This window comes from Puma concolor, chromosome C1 (genome assembly GCF_028749965.1).
Source record: "Puma concolor isolate L17-30 chromosome C1, mPumCon1.1.hap2, whole genome shotgun sequence".
NCBI lineage: Eukaryota > Metazoa > Chordata > Mammalia > Carnivora > Felidae > Puma > Puma concolor.
The window spans coordinates 58773974-58786790 of record NC_141674.1 but is presented as its reverse complement, the minus strand read 5'-3'; the positions used below and the strand labels follow the sequence as shown (position 1 = coordinate 58786790).

Sequence of the window (12817 nt, the reverse complement as noted above, 5' to 3'; positions counted from 1 at the left end):
AGGAAAGGATTTGAGTTCTGACTCCACCACCTAATTCACAGCTGGGTGAACATAAGTCACTTTACTTCTGGGACAGTTTCTTCCTCTGACAATGAAGTGTTTAGATTCAGTCACCTCTAAGATCACTTCTGACATAATGCTCCATAATTCTGTGCATTATGATTCTATGTTTCCCTTGTTTACTGATTAGGTACAGGAGGATAAATAGTCATCACAAGGCAAAAGGCTGCACACATCAGTGAACTCCCCTTCCTGCTGGTATCACTTATTAGTGTGCTGAACACAGCTAGCCTGATTCTAGCGTATGAGAGACCTTTCTATGTGGCAGTTTTTGAGAAATTTCAGGAAAGCTACCACTTGATAAAAAGTATCTTTCCCCCACAAGTTTCTGTTGATGTTTAAAATTCTAAGGTGAACAGCATTTCTGTGGACACCATCTCTTACCAAACTATAAAGGTCCCTCTAAAACCCTTATCAGTCTCGGATACATGTTAGGCCGCTCTGCAAAAAGACTAGGACTTTTGGAATCAAGAAAACCTGGATGGGAAGCCTGGTCTGCCACTTAGAACAGACTACCAGAACATGACTACCAAAACTTGAGCAAATGATTTATTTCTCTAAAACTTAGCTTTGTAATCTATAAAATGGGGATAATGATAGTACTTGTTTTATATAGATTTTCTGAGGATTAAGTGACATTAAGTTTTTATAGAACTTAAGAAATGATCAATAAATTATAGTTAGTATATTGCTTTTAATAGTATAAGAATAATTTTATCTGATCCCAGTGATCAGTTAACTTCTGGTGTTGGGTTTGTAAATAGGCACACTCTGGACAAAAGGAGGACATACAGATTCAGAATACAAGAGCAAATATTTCTTTCAGGATTCAAAAGTGCTAAAGGGCACCTGGGTGGCTCAGTCAGTTAAGCATCTGACTTCAGCTCAGGTCATGATCTCATAGCCCCTGGGTTCGAGCCCTGTTTCGGGCTCTGTGCTGACAGCTCACAGCCTGAGGCCTGCTTCAGATTCTTTGTCTCCCCCTCTCTCTGTCCTTGCCCCACTTGTGCTCTGTCTCTTTCTCTCAATAATAAATAAAATAGTGCTGGTATACTGGGAGGGGAGGCTGGGCAGTCTGGAGTCACAGAGATTCCATAAGGGAGAAAGGGATCAAAAGCAAATTGCAGTAATCACAGTCAGAATTATCACTTTGCCACTGATGTTTTAAACTTGAAAATTACTGCCTTTTGGTTAATCATGACCACAGATCACTGTAACTCAGGAGATGTCACATATCATCTCACAACAACTCAATGCAGCAGTAGCAGACAGAAAAGAATTTGGTTCTCCCTGAAGCAGACATGACAATCAATCAGTGGCCCTGAGTTCATGGTTCTGCCAGGAAACTTATCAACAAAGGTCAAAGTTGTTTGGGAAAGACCAAAAAAAGAAAAAGTACTGAAATCCTAGGCAGTGCCCACTCATTAATCAAGACTAAATGAAAACATTGTTTCTATGCCTAAAGCACTGACATCTTCTGTACAAACTACAACACTTTTATTTTAGTGATTACGTTATGTTTCAAAACTGATAGAATACCAAGGAAAAGGAGCAGGGAGTGTCCAGAAAAATAGCTTTGCCCCCAAAATAAAAAAGAACCAGTATAATTGGAAACTAAGGATCACTCTGAATTTCTGTCTCCTTATTAAGCCAGTTCCTGTTTTACTACATATCATGTAAGTTTTTTTCCATATTTTCTCAATGTTTTGCATCAGTTATCTGAAATGTGTAATATTCTATATTAGAAAACTATAACCGCACTTATAAATAATAAAAACCTTTAGGGCAGTAGAAACAGAAAATGACAGTCTTAAATGTCTTATCACTTGATAAACTGCAAATTTATGATGTGACCTCCTTCTAAAGAACTCATATTTGGGTTAGAACAATTCCTGATTCAATGTTTGACTTATGAATGGTTTTAACAATTTGAGGACTATTTTTCTCTGCCATAAAATAATTGCTTCATAGAACGAATATACAAATAACAGTCATTTGGCAATTTACATAATGCTAACGACAGACATAGGCACTCTTACCTCTCAGGTCCTGCTGTACCCTGTATGGGTGGTGGTACATTTCACTTTGCATTTAAGCCCTTGAGAGCTGAAAGTTCTTAATTTCATCACTATCATGGTGCCTAGCACATATTAAGTACTCCATTGAATATCTTTTAAATTAATAATGAATAATGGATAAATTAGTCACTGGGAATGTGAAATTGTGTAAGGCTCAACTGATCTTACAAGTTAGTTGGATAGTTAAGATATGCAAAATTAAATTACAATCCAAAGGTTGAATTAACCCAGAGGCTAAACTGTTCCAGGGAAGAGTACCTGGGCAGTAACTACTGTGGAATGAGGAAAGGCAGATTAGTGTGCTAGGTAAGAATTTAGGCTCTGAAATCAAATGGAATAGGTTTGTTGCTTGACTTTACCATTTTCCAGCTGTGCAAATGTAAATAAGTTACTCTCAAAAGACCATGAAACCATCACACATTCTCTGAAATAAAAAGACAAAGGCTGAAGATATTCTTACTACAGCAAGAAAGAGTGAGACTGGCTAGGCACAGGCTCAGCTGGTCTTCCATAAAATTTGGGGAGGCATGCAGTTCATAAAGACTTTTAGGGGCATCTGTAGAAACCTGATTACTAGGTGTAAAAACTGCTGTTGATGGGTTAAAACTCAGCAATGTGTTTACTGGTGCAAGTCCTGAATGGCTAACTTTCAGAAGCAGAGGACTGGCCCTGATAAGTTGGCTTATGAAAGCGCACTCACTGTAAGGGACAAATTTAAAAACAGTTCTGTTGACTAATTGTTGCCATGGCTACAGAACAATTAATCATACCTTTGTGAAAACTAAACCTTTCTAAATTTGAGTTTCTTTATCAATAAACTTCACAGAGGTTTCATAAGAATTGTAAAAGGTGATGCTCATAAAGAACATACATTGTACTTGCCACATACTGAGTAGTCAATAAAGTTATGTTTATATTTTCAAGATAGATGGAAGGCAACTTGTCTAGAATATATATAGAATTCCTATGAAATATGGTCTAAATGCTTTTGCCAGAACACCATAAAATACTGCTTTATTCCCTCTCTACACTCTTGGTTAAAAAAAAACAAAACAAAAACAAAACTAACATGGTATTTTATTTGCAAGGTCTAACACTAAGGTTAAATGGGTTTGTATTATGTAGGATTCTGTTTTTCTTCTGTTCTTAGCTCACCTTAGATTCTGAAGGCATGAGATAAATAGAATGGATATATGCCAGGCTCTAGGAGAACATAGGGAGATGTGGACCGGATTATGGTTTCTAATTCTTCCCTCCCACCTTGCTATAAAATTGTACACAACCTTACAGTATCACTCACCAAGTAAATAGTATGTTGCCCACCCCCATTGGCACTAATGTTGGTCATGTGAATTACTTTGGCCAACATACTGTAGCAGCTATGATATAAGCAGAGGTTTTAGGTTGCTTTCAGGATTTGGTTCAGAAGTTTGCATCTCTGCCATCCACCATGAAAGTAACATATGCTATCAAAGAAGCAAGGAGATACATGGAGCAGATCTGCACCCAACATTCAGGCTGAGGCCAAACTCAGCTCATCAATAGATCCATGAGTGAAAAAAAATTTTTTTTTTGGTGCGAAGTCACTGAGATTTTGAAGTTGTTTGTTATACCGAGAAAATTGACTACATAAGGGAAAGACATAAGGCAGAGCCTGGATTGTTATAGAATGGAAAAGAGAAATGGAGCAAACATGGGGAATGAAGAATCAGAGAAATAGATTAGCCTAAAAAAAAATAATACCATTATTTGGTTTTGCTTCAGCTGTAAAGGGAACATTAATAAATTAGTACTTTCTCTCTTCCTAGGTACAAAATAAAACTAAGATAGAGTAGTCACAAAGACTACAGTATAAGGCTTTCCAGGAAAGAAAGATACTCAGAGTAAAAACGAAAGGTGAGTACTCAGTGCCTGACATATAACAAGCTAAGAAGGAGAACTGGACAGCAACATGCAGAAGGTTGAAACTAGACCACTTTCTCACACCATTCACAAAAATAAACTCCAAATGGATAAAGGACCTGAATGTGAGACAGGAAACCATCAAAACCTTAGAGGAGAAAGCAGGAAAAGACCTCTCTGACCTCAGCCGTAGCAATCTCTTACTCGACACATCCCCAAAGGCAAGGGAATTAAAAGCAAAAGTGAATTACTGGGACCTTATGAAGATAAAAAGCTTCTGCACAGCAAAGGAAACAACCAACAAAACTAAAAGGCAACCAACGGAATGGGAAAAGATATTTGCAAATGACATATCGGACAAAGGGCTAGTATCCAAAATCTATAAAGAGCTCACCAAACTCCACACCCGAAAAGCAAATAACCCAGTGAAGAAATGGGCAGAAAACATGAATAGACACTTCTCTAAAGAAGACATCCGGATGGCCAACAGGCACATGAAAAGATGTTCAGCGTCGCTCCTTATCAGGGAAATACAAATCAAAACCACACTCAGGTATCACCTCACGCCAGTCAGAGTGGCCAAAATGAACAAATCAGGAGACTATAGATGCTGGAGAGGATGTGGAGAAACAGGAACCCTCTTGCACTGTTGGTGGGAATGCAAATTGGTGCAGCCGCTCTGGAAAGCAGTGTGGAGGTTCCTCAGAAAATTAAAAATAGACCTACCCTATGACCCAGCAATAGCACTGTTAGGAATTTATCCAAGGGACACAGGAGTACTGATGCATAGGGGCACTTGTACCCCAATGTTCATAGCAGCACTCTCAACAATAGCCAAATTATGGAAAGAGCCTAAATGTCCATCAACTGATGAATGGATAATGAAATTGTGGTTTATATACACTATGGAATACTACGTGGCAATGAGAAAAAATGAAATATGGCCTTTTGTAGCAACGTGGATGGAACTGGAGAGTGTGATGCTAAGTGAAATAAGCCATACAGAGAAAGACAGATACCATATGGTTTCACTCTTATGTGGATCCTGAGAAACTTGACAGGAACCCATGGGGGAGGGGAAGGAAAAAAAAAGAGGTTAGAGTGGGAGAGAGCCAAAGCATAAGAGACTGTTGAGAACTGAGAGCAAACTGAGGGTTGATGGGGGGTGGGAGGGAGGAGAGGGTGGGTGATGGGTATTGAGGAGGGCACCTTTTGGGATGAGCACTGGGTGTTGTATGGAAACCAATTTGACAATAAATTTCATATATAAATAAAAAAAAAAAAAAAAAAAAAAACAAGCTAAGAAGGATATGAGCTGGAAAACCAATCCCAAGATTGAGGAGGTTCTGAAAGAATAGAGAAGACCAAGAATCTAGGTTCTAGGACAGTCCTCTTATAAAGCATCTTAGCACACTACAGATTGGATTCAGTGCAGGATTAAACTCAATTTGTTATGTACATATATGGGAACAAAGGAACAGATATTAAGTAAAAGCATAGATCTCTGATGCACTGCTAGAAAATATCAGCAGATCGTAATTAGATGGGATGAATTTGGTAAGTATGAATGTCAAGGCTTGTCTGTTAAAAGCAAGCTAACTCTGGCAGAAACTATAAAGAAAATTTAAAACCACACTCCATGATACCAATGTTTTCTTAGAAACAGATTCCAAGACTTCTGGGGATGAGTGATGTCACACTTTCAAAGTTTCTAAGTTAAGTTTCTTTGGTTGAAAGCAATATAATCTGACATTGGTTAACCTAAGGAAGGGGGGAATATATATATGGAGACAGAGAGAGAAAGAGAGAATCTTACCTACATTATAGCATCAGATAATCAGGGCTTAAGTTAGAGCAGCTCTGAGCATCTTTACATGGACTAATGGAAAGCGTCATCTGGGCTGAACAAGCTGCGATTCTTTTTAACCTCGTGTCCTTCTCCATAAGTTTCCAAAACCCAGGCTACTGAGACTGGCTGCCTTAGTTTATGCCATGTCCCTTTGTACCATCAAGGTTGCAAACAATAAGGGAAGGATAAGTTTTCCAGAAAGAAATTGTAAATTGCACAAAAAGGGGGTTGGTGTGACCACATACTAGGTCACAAAAATAATGGACAATTCTTGTTTTGATTCTTTCATTAATTTATATCTTGGCGTGCCTTGCTCAGTGTTTGGTCCATAGTGGACACTCAATAAATATTTTTTGAGTAAATATTGAATGAATGAACATAAAATGAATGATCTCAGGCCTGCTGACAATCCCTTTTTACAACTTCTATAAAATGGTTATGTTAATATCTGTCTTATCTTTTCATTTGTCTCAAATTGGGATGATATAAGAAATAATTTAGAAAATTTAATGATCTACACAAACAGAAGGAAGTTGAGTATTTTTGTCTACAATAACTTATATTTTGGGGGCACTTTTAATGGGTCAGCCACCATGCTAAGTACCTTACATAATTTCATTTGCTCTTCAAATCCTATGAAGTAGACGTTATTCATATAACACTCTACTGCTTCCATTTTATACTTGCAGAAACTAAGGCTGGAGGGCCATAATATGATTTGTGCAAGATGTCAAAGTAAATGAGAGTAGGTGTTTGAATCCAGAAGTACATGACCTCAAACACCACACTCTTGACCATTACATTCAGTAGGCATTCAGACTTTTCTGATCCAGAAGGAACGTGCAGATTTCATAATCATCAATGTAAGCATGCGTTATCTTTTTTTAAACATGAATGTACAATACGAAAAAGTGGCAAATAATATAATTTAAGCCTCCCAGTTTAAGTTATGAAAATTAAATTACTATATGATGAAATAAAATACCATGTGCTTTATTTAGAGAGTGTTACCTCTGATTAAGCTAATATTAAAACTCTGATCAAAACTCCAGCAGAATAGCTTTGATTATCTAGGTCAGATCCATTTCCATGAGAGTCCTGTTAATTTATAAGTGTTGAGCTAATTTCTTTTGTGAATAAGATTTTAATTTCAGATCCCAAGTGTTTGACAATGATAGACAAAACAAAAATGACCCTTTGGAAACAAAATATAAACTTAGTATAAATTATGCATGCCAGACAACATCTCATAAGTTTAGAACACTTTGCTCAAAAGCTTAGAATGCAATGAAATTAAACTGTTTATATTTGGGAATTCTGAACTTTTAGAAGAAAGGCTAAACTGGTCTCCATCAGCTCATCACTCTCTAAAACAGTTGATGTCCATTAAATGGCTATGAGATTTTTTTTTTCCTTCACCCTGTGTGATGGTGTTGTAATAGTCACAACTTAGGAAAAAGAGTACAAAGATATCCCCTGCTTTTCAGAATTTTTGCATTATGCCACTTCCCTTTTCCAGAAAACCTATGTTAGTACCTATTTTCACTAATAGAAATCTGAAGAGGATCTTCACTCTTAGGAGAAAAGGTGAAAATCGAAAATAACATTCCTCATTTCAGAGAGAACCTGTTAGGCAGCGCACCTTGAACAGCGAGAATGGCGCCACCAAGCTCTTTCCCTGGGAACTACACTCAGCACCTCAGCAATCGCTGCCATAGTTCTGAACTGAGTGTGAGTCCGTGTTTATCTCGATTTATTTTGTTCTAGTGTTAGCAAAATGTGTCCTAGGTATCAGAAAAACCTAAAAGAGGTTATTTTGGGGGCCTGGAAGTGCTGAAAATTTTTTCCACATAAATTAATGGTGATTGCTTCTTCACTTTATACCATTTCAGCTTACAAAATTTTCCATCGGAACATTCTCCTGTTAGCGGGGGAAAATCTGTACTTTGTTCTCACTTCTGCATTTTTTTATAACATTCTCAACTTACCTCCACAGTCAAAGGAAAAGCAAATTTAGGACCCACTCTTTCCCCCGCTTAAACTTCTATTGCTAAAAGAAGACTCTGAAGCCTGATTTAGAGGTTCTCTACATAATCTGAATTTGTTGGATAATAATTGAAACTTTCACTTTGGTTTGGCAAAATAAGATTTGTAGGATACGTTAATATGGCTTTTGAAACTGAGGAAGTGCTCCGAACTAGTAACTATTGATCAACTAGACTGCTTCCAGGTACCATGAACCAAAACACAAGTAAAAGTTCTTTAAACAATCAAGACCTTTGTAACTCTTTTAACAAGAAGTCCAGAGGTAGGGAATCTCCAGAGTTGGTTAGTTCAGCAGCTGATTGAGCTCTGGCATCTTCCATACACTGATTTTCATCCTTGGGCATATGTCTTCTTGGTTACAAGGGAACAGCAACAGCTCCAGACAGCACACTTACACAGCGTAGCCCCTGCCGGGAGGAACCAAAAATGTCCCTGACTTCTGCCTGCTCCCTTTTTCCAAATTCCCTCAGGCAGTGCGGAGCCTGCTTGAGATTCTCCGCCTTCCTCTGCCCTGCTCGCTCTCTCTCTCTCTCTCTCTCTCTGTCTCAAAACAAATAATTAAAAAAAAAACATAGTTAAAAAAAAAGTAAATTAGTCACAGTGATTCTTTAAATTAATATTATCCTTCATGATTTTCAAAAGTATGTTACTTCTAGGAATCCATTTTCTAGAAATACATGCACATGTACACCTGTGTGTGTGTGTGTGTGTGTGTGTGTGTGTGTGTGTGTGTATTCACTGTCAAGTTATTGTAATCATGAAATTTTAGGAGCAGTATAAACTCATCAGTAGAAGCAGAGTTAAATTAATTGCTATATATTCATAAGGTAGAATTGTGGGCAGTTCTTTAAGAAAATTGGTAAATTTATACGCAGTGATGGAGAAAATGTATATCATAAATTATTCTGTTTTAAAAGAAAATGTGGAACAATACTTACCCTATATTACATTTTTGCTTTAAAAAATACATGTGATATGAGCATAGAAAATCTCTGAAAGGATACACAGCAAACTGTTAACAGACAAATTTGTAGAATTGGTATTAAGGAATAAAATATTTTAATTTTCACTTTATAAACTATGTAACTGGCTAAGTATTATGTTTATAATTTTAAATAGTCTAAAAAGAACAAAAAAGAAAATTTCAGAATATTGTAGCCATTATCCCACTGGTTTTTTCATTAGAATGATTTAATAAAAGGTATTGTAGGGAAGCAGTACAGTGTAGTGATAAACAAACTGCCTGGGTTTGAACACCAGCTCCTCTAGTTCTAACTATACATGCTTGGGCAAGTTACTTAATAGCTCTGTTCCCCACTCATCTGTAAAGTGGGGATAATCACAGTACCAATAGAGATTGTTGTAAGAATAAAAGAAGGTACTGGGTGTCATATGTAAGAGATGAATCACTGGATTCTACTCCTGAAGCCAAAACTACACTGTTAACTAACTTGAATTTAAATTAAATACACACACACACACACACACACACACACACACACACACACATACAGGGAATAAAAGGAGCTAGCACATGAAACATTCTAAAACAGTTACCTGGAACATAGTAAGAGTTCAATAAATGCTAGCAACTAATAGAGAAGAGGTACAGAAAGGACACATGTCTTAATGAAAATGGTCTATCTCTTTGGTCCCAGAGTTGGGATTAGAACTTAAGTTGTTTAGTTCCTGGTTCAGTTGCCTTTGAACAACAGCCTTTGTTCTTTCTCTTTTAAGCCTTTGAGATCAGTCTAGTTTCCTCCATTCTTTATTCTAAAGGACACTGTCTCCAGCATTCAAATGGAATATGTAGAAAATGATAAAAAACAAAAAAACAAACAAAAAACAAGTCATCAAGAAAATATTCAAACTACAAGGACAGTAATTCACTCAATAAGTCTAACAATTTCCTGAAAACTTGTTTTCTTAAATTCAATATCCTGCAATTGTCAACAAGGTGCATGTGTATGATTAACTCTGAGGAAATAAGGATCTGCCAGCAAAATTTAACCTGAAAAAAAAAAGTGTTATGAAGCAAAATCCCTCAAAATATGACCAACGTGTCATGTCAATTTCATAGACGAGCATAATGGCTCAAGCAACTGTTCATCACGGGCGAAATATAACATACATTTATATTCTCAAAAGATGCCACAGTACACCATCAAATGCAATTAGTACATATGAATACCAAAGCTTTTCCATGAATGGCCTGAGTTTTGGAAAGCCGTATAACTGTTTGTCACATATTAGGTATTCAAGAGATATCTGCTGAATGGATTAATGAATGTACACTTCAAATCTGATTACATAATTACCCAGCTGCTAGCTGTCCATCTCTGATGTACTTGAAAAAGCTTCTTTCTTTTTTAATATCTTACAAAGTAGAACAAAAGAGATTTTTAATTTAATACTATCTAAATCAACTACCAGTGTTTCCATTTTTCTACTAACAGAAACACTAAGCATTGAGAAATATTGTTCTGTTACATGAAAATCCTCTATGTTTTCATAAAATTTCATGAATACGTCAAAAAAGAAAGGGAAATGGATATATATGTATATATAGAGAGAGACAGAGACAGAGACAGAGAGACAGAGACAGAGACAGGCAGGGTTGGGGGAGAGAAGAGGAGAAAAAGGGGAAAAGGAGAAGGATTGAGATATTTCTACAATGTGATTACTCTAATTTTGGCTCTCGGGTCTCAACAGCTTCATTTCCCCTTTATTTCTTTTAAGATAGACAAGTAGTTTAGTTTCCTGGGTGGATGCTGACTTCCACAGTCCCTGAATATCACTTTTCCTTCCATTTAAATTACCTTTACTGGCATGCCTGTTCTTCACACAACCCAAGTCTGGGAGACAGTGTCTTCTTTGAAGACTGAAAACAGGAAGCAAAGCACTGGGTTTGCTTTGAATGACTGGGTTTGCTTTGTTTTCTTCTTTTAGCCTGAAGCATGAAGCAGAGTGTACCTTTTGGTTTTTTAACTTGTTTCAACTAAACACTACCATTTTTGTTACATCCACTAGACAAAATCTATGGAAGTTCCACACAATCACAAGGGAACTGGGAAATTCCACAGAAGACACACAGCTATTTGTAGCTCCATTCTTGGCAGTGTTGAGATTTGAAATTAAGAGGAAGAAAACTAAATACAAGACTGGAAGCTACTATTTCTAAAATTAGTTTGCACTCTTTTCTTCAGTTCTATCATCAGAAAATCATTTCAGACCCTGCCATCATTGCCACAATGTTATTTTGGTATGTTTTCAGTATGAAATCTCCATTTCAGTGTTTTTTTACATGTGTTGTTTATGCTTTCAATTTCTGATTCCTTTGATCTCTTTTATACTCTATCATTTATTTTAAAGCCTGTACTATATTCTAGTTGTTTTTATGGGTGATTCACAACCGTCTCTGAGTAAAAGCGTAAAGGTTTGATGAGCTTATTACGAACTGTGTGTCCTGTCCTTCTTTATTGGAACAAGAGGCTCTTCAGAATCTCAGTGGCTACATTCATAGCTCCTCAGAGCCTTGACACCAGCTTGGGGACACAGCCTACAGGTTTATCTGCTCTTTTCATGTTGTACTCAGAGCAAGGTGATATTGTTACTTGGCTTCTTGCATTATTTACAAGATAAATATTTTTGTTTACTACAAGCCTCCTAGACCAATACTTCAAAGAAATACAATCCAGGGCAGCAAATATTTACTGTAAGATAATAGTGAAAAACAGTAGGATCTGGAACCAAAGAGATGGTAAAGGAAGCTCCCTCCCCCACTGATTTTATATCTAATTAGGAAAACTAAGATGTCCTGAATGAAAAAAAAAATGGTGAGTAGATAACCTTAATTTTTTTTTTTTAGTTCTAGGATTCTGATTCCATCAGCAATAAAAGATAAATGAATAATTTTAAATGCAGGAGCAAATTAGACTGAACTCATTATATTATGAATAAAGGATTTATGGCATGTAGTCTCAGTACTAGAGAAGAGGAAAGGAGATATCTGCTACTCTCTGTTTCAAGAGGAATATGAGCCTTCTCATTCTTGGTGGGCCCATGAGGCCATGCATGATTTACCTCAGTATTTTATTATTTTTGCTTCCCCATGTGTCAGGCATCCCTCAGCACCCTGGAAATCTTCCTCTAAGAAACATTGAGTCAGATACCTGTGCTATGTGACCTACAACCTTAAGCATATATCCCTGCTGTTGCCTCGTTACCCCCACTTTACTACAAATTCCTACAGGACACGGATATTGGAATCAATCATCACATCAATGAAGAGTTCTTCTTTATTAGAAAGAAGAGATGTGGGTATGCGTATATCCTTGGAAGAATAAATAATTCAGAATGCTATGAATGGCTATGCTGCATTTCTACAGTGCCTCTTTCCCTCTATCTCCTTATTCTCCTCTGGTGTACATACTTCCTGAGAATTCTGGCAGGAGAGAGGAAGGATATGGAGCCAAGAACACTCAAGCATAGCAAGCCAGTTACACTGCTTCCTCAACCAAAAGTCCACCTTACATCCATATTGTCATCAAACAAATGAATATTACAGTGAGGCATGGACCAGTGCAGACCCATCATTATTTCTCTAAGCCAGTATTTCATTTAAAAGTTGTACATGGTTCCTCAGTGAAGAACATGAGCTCTAGAATCAGGAAGACCTGAATTCAAGTTTGTCTCTCACTCCTGGCTACATGAATTTGGGCAAGTTTATGCTTCCTTTTTTCAACCTATAAAATGGTGATACTCATAACAAATAACCTCGCAGAGTTATTGTGAAGGGTAAATAAACCAATATGTACAAGAATAGCTCACACAGTGCCTAACAGTAAATATGTGCTTGACAAAAATTAAGTATGATGATTTA

General features: G+C 36.9%; 1 long non-coding RNA gene across 7 annotated transcripts in view; it reads right to left on the bottom strand.

The window, feature by feature from the left end:
- The window catches only part of LOC112868308 (uncharacterized), a 362521-nt gene that overhangs the window by 259984 nt on the left and 89720 nt on the right, over window positions 1-12817 (bottom strand). The gene's annotated exons all lie outside the window — the stretch shown is intronic.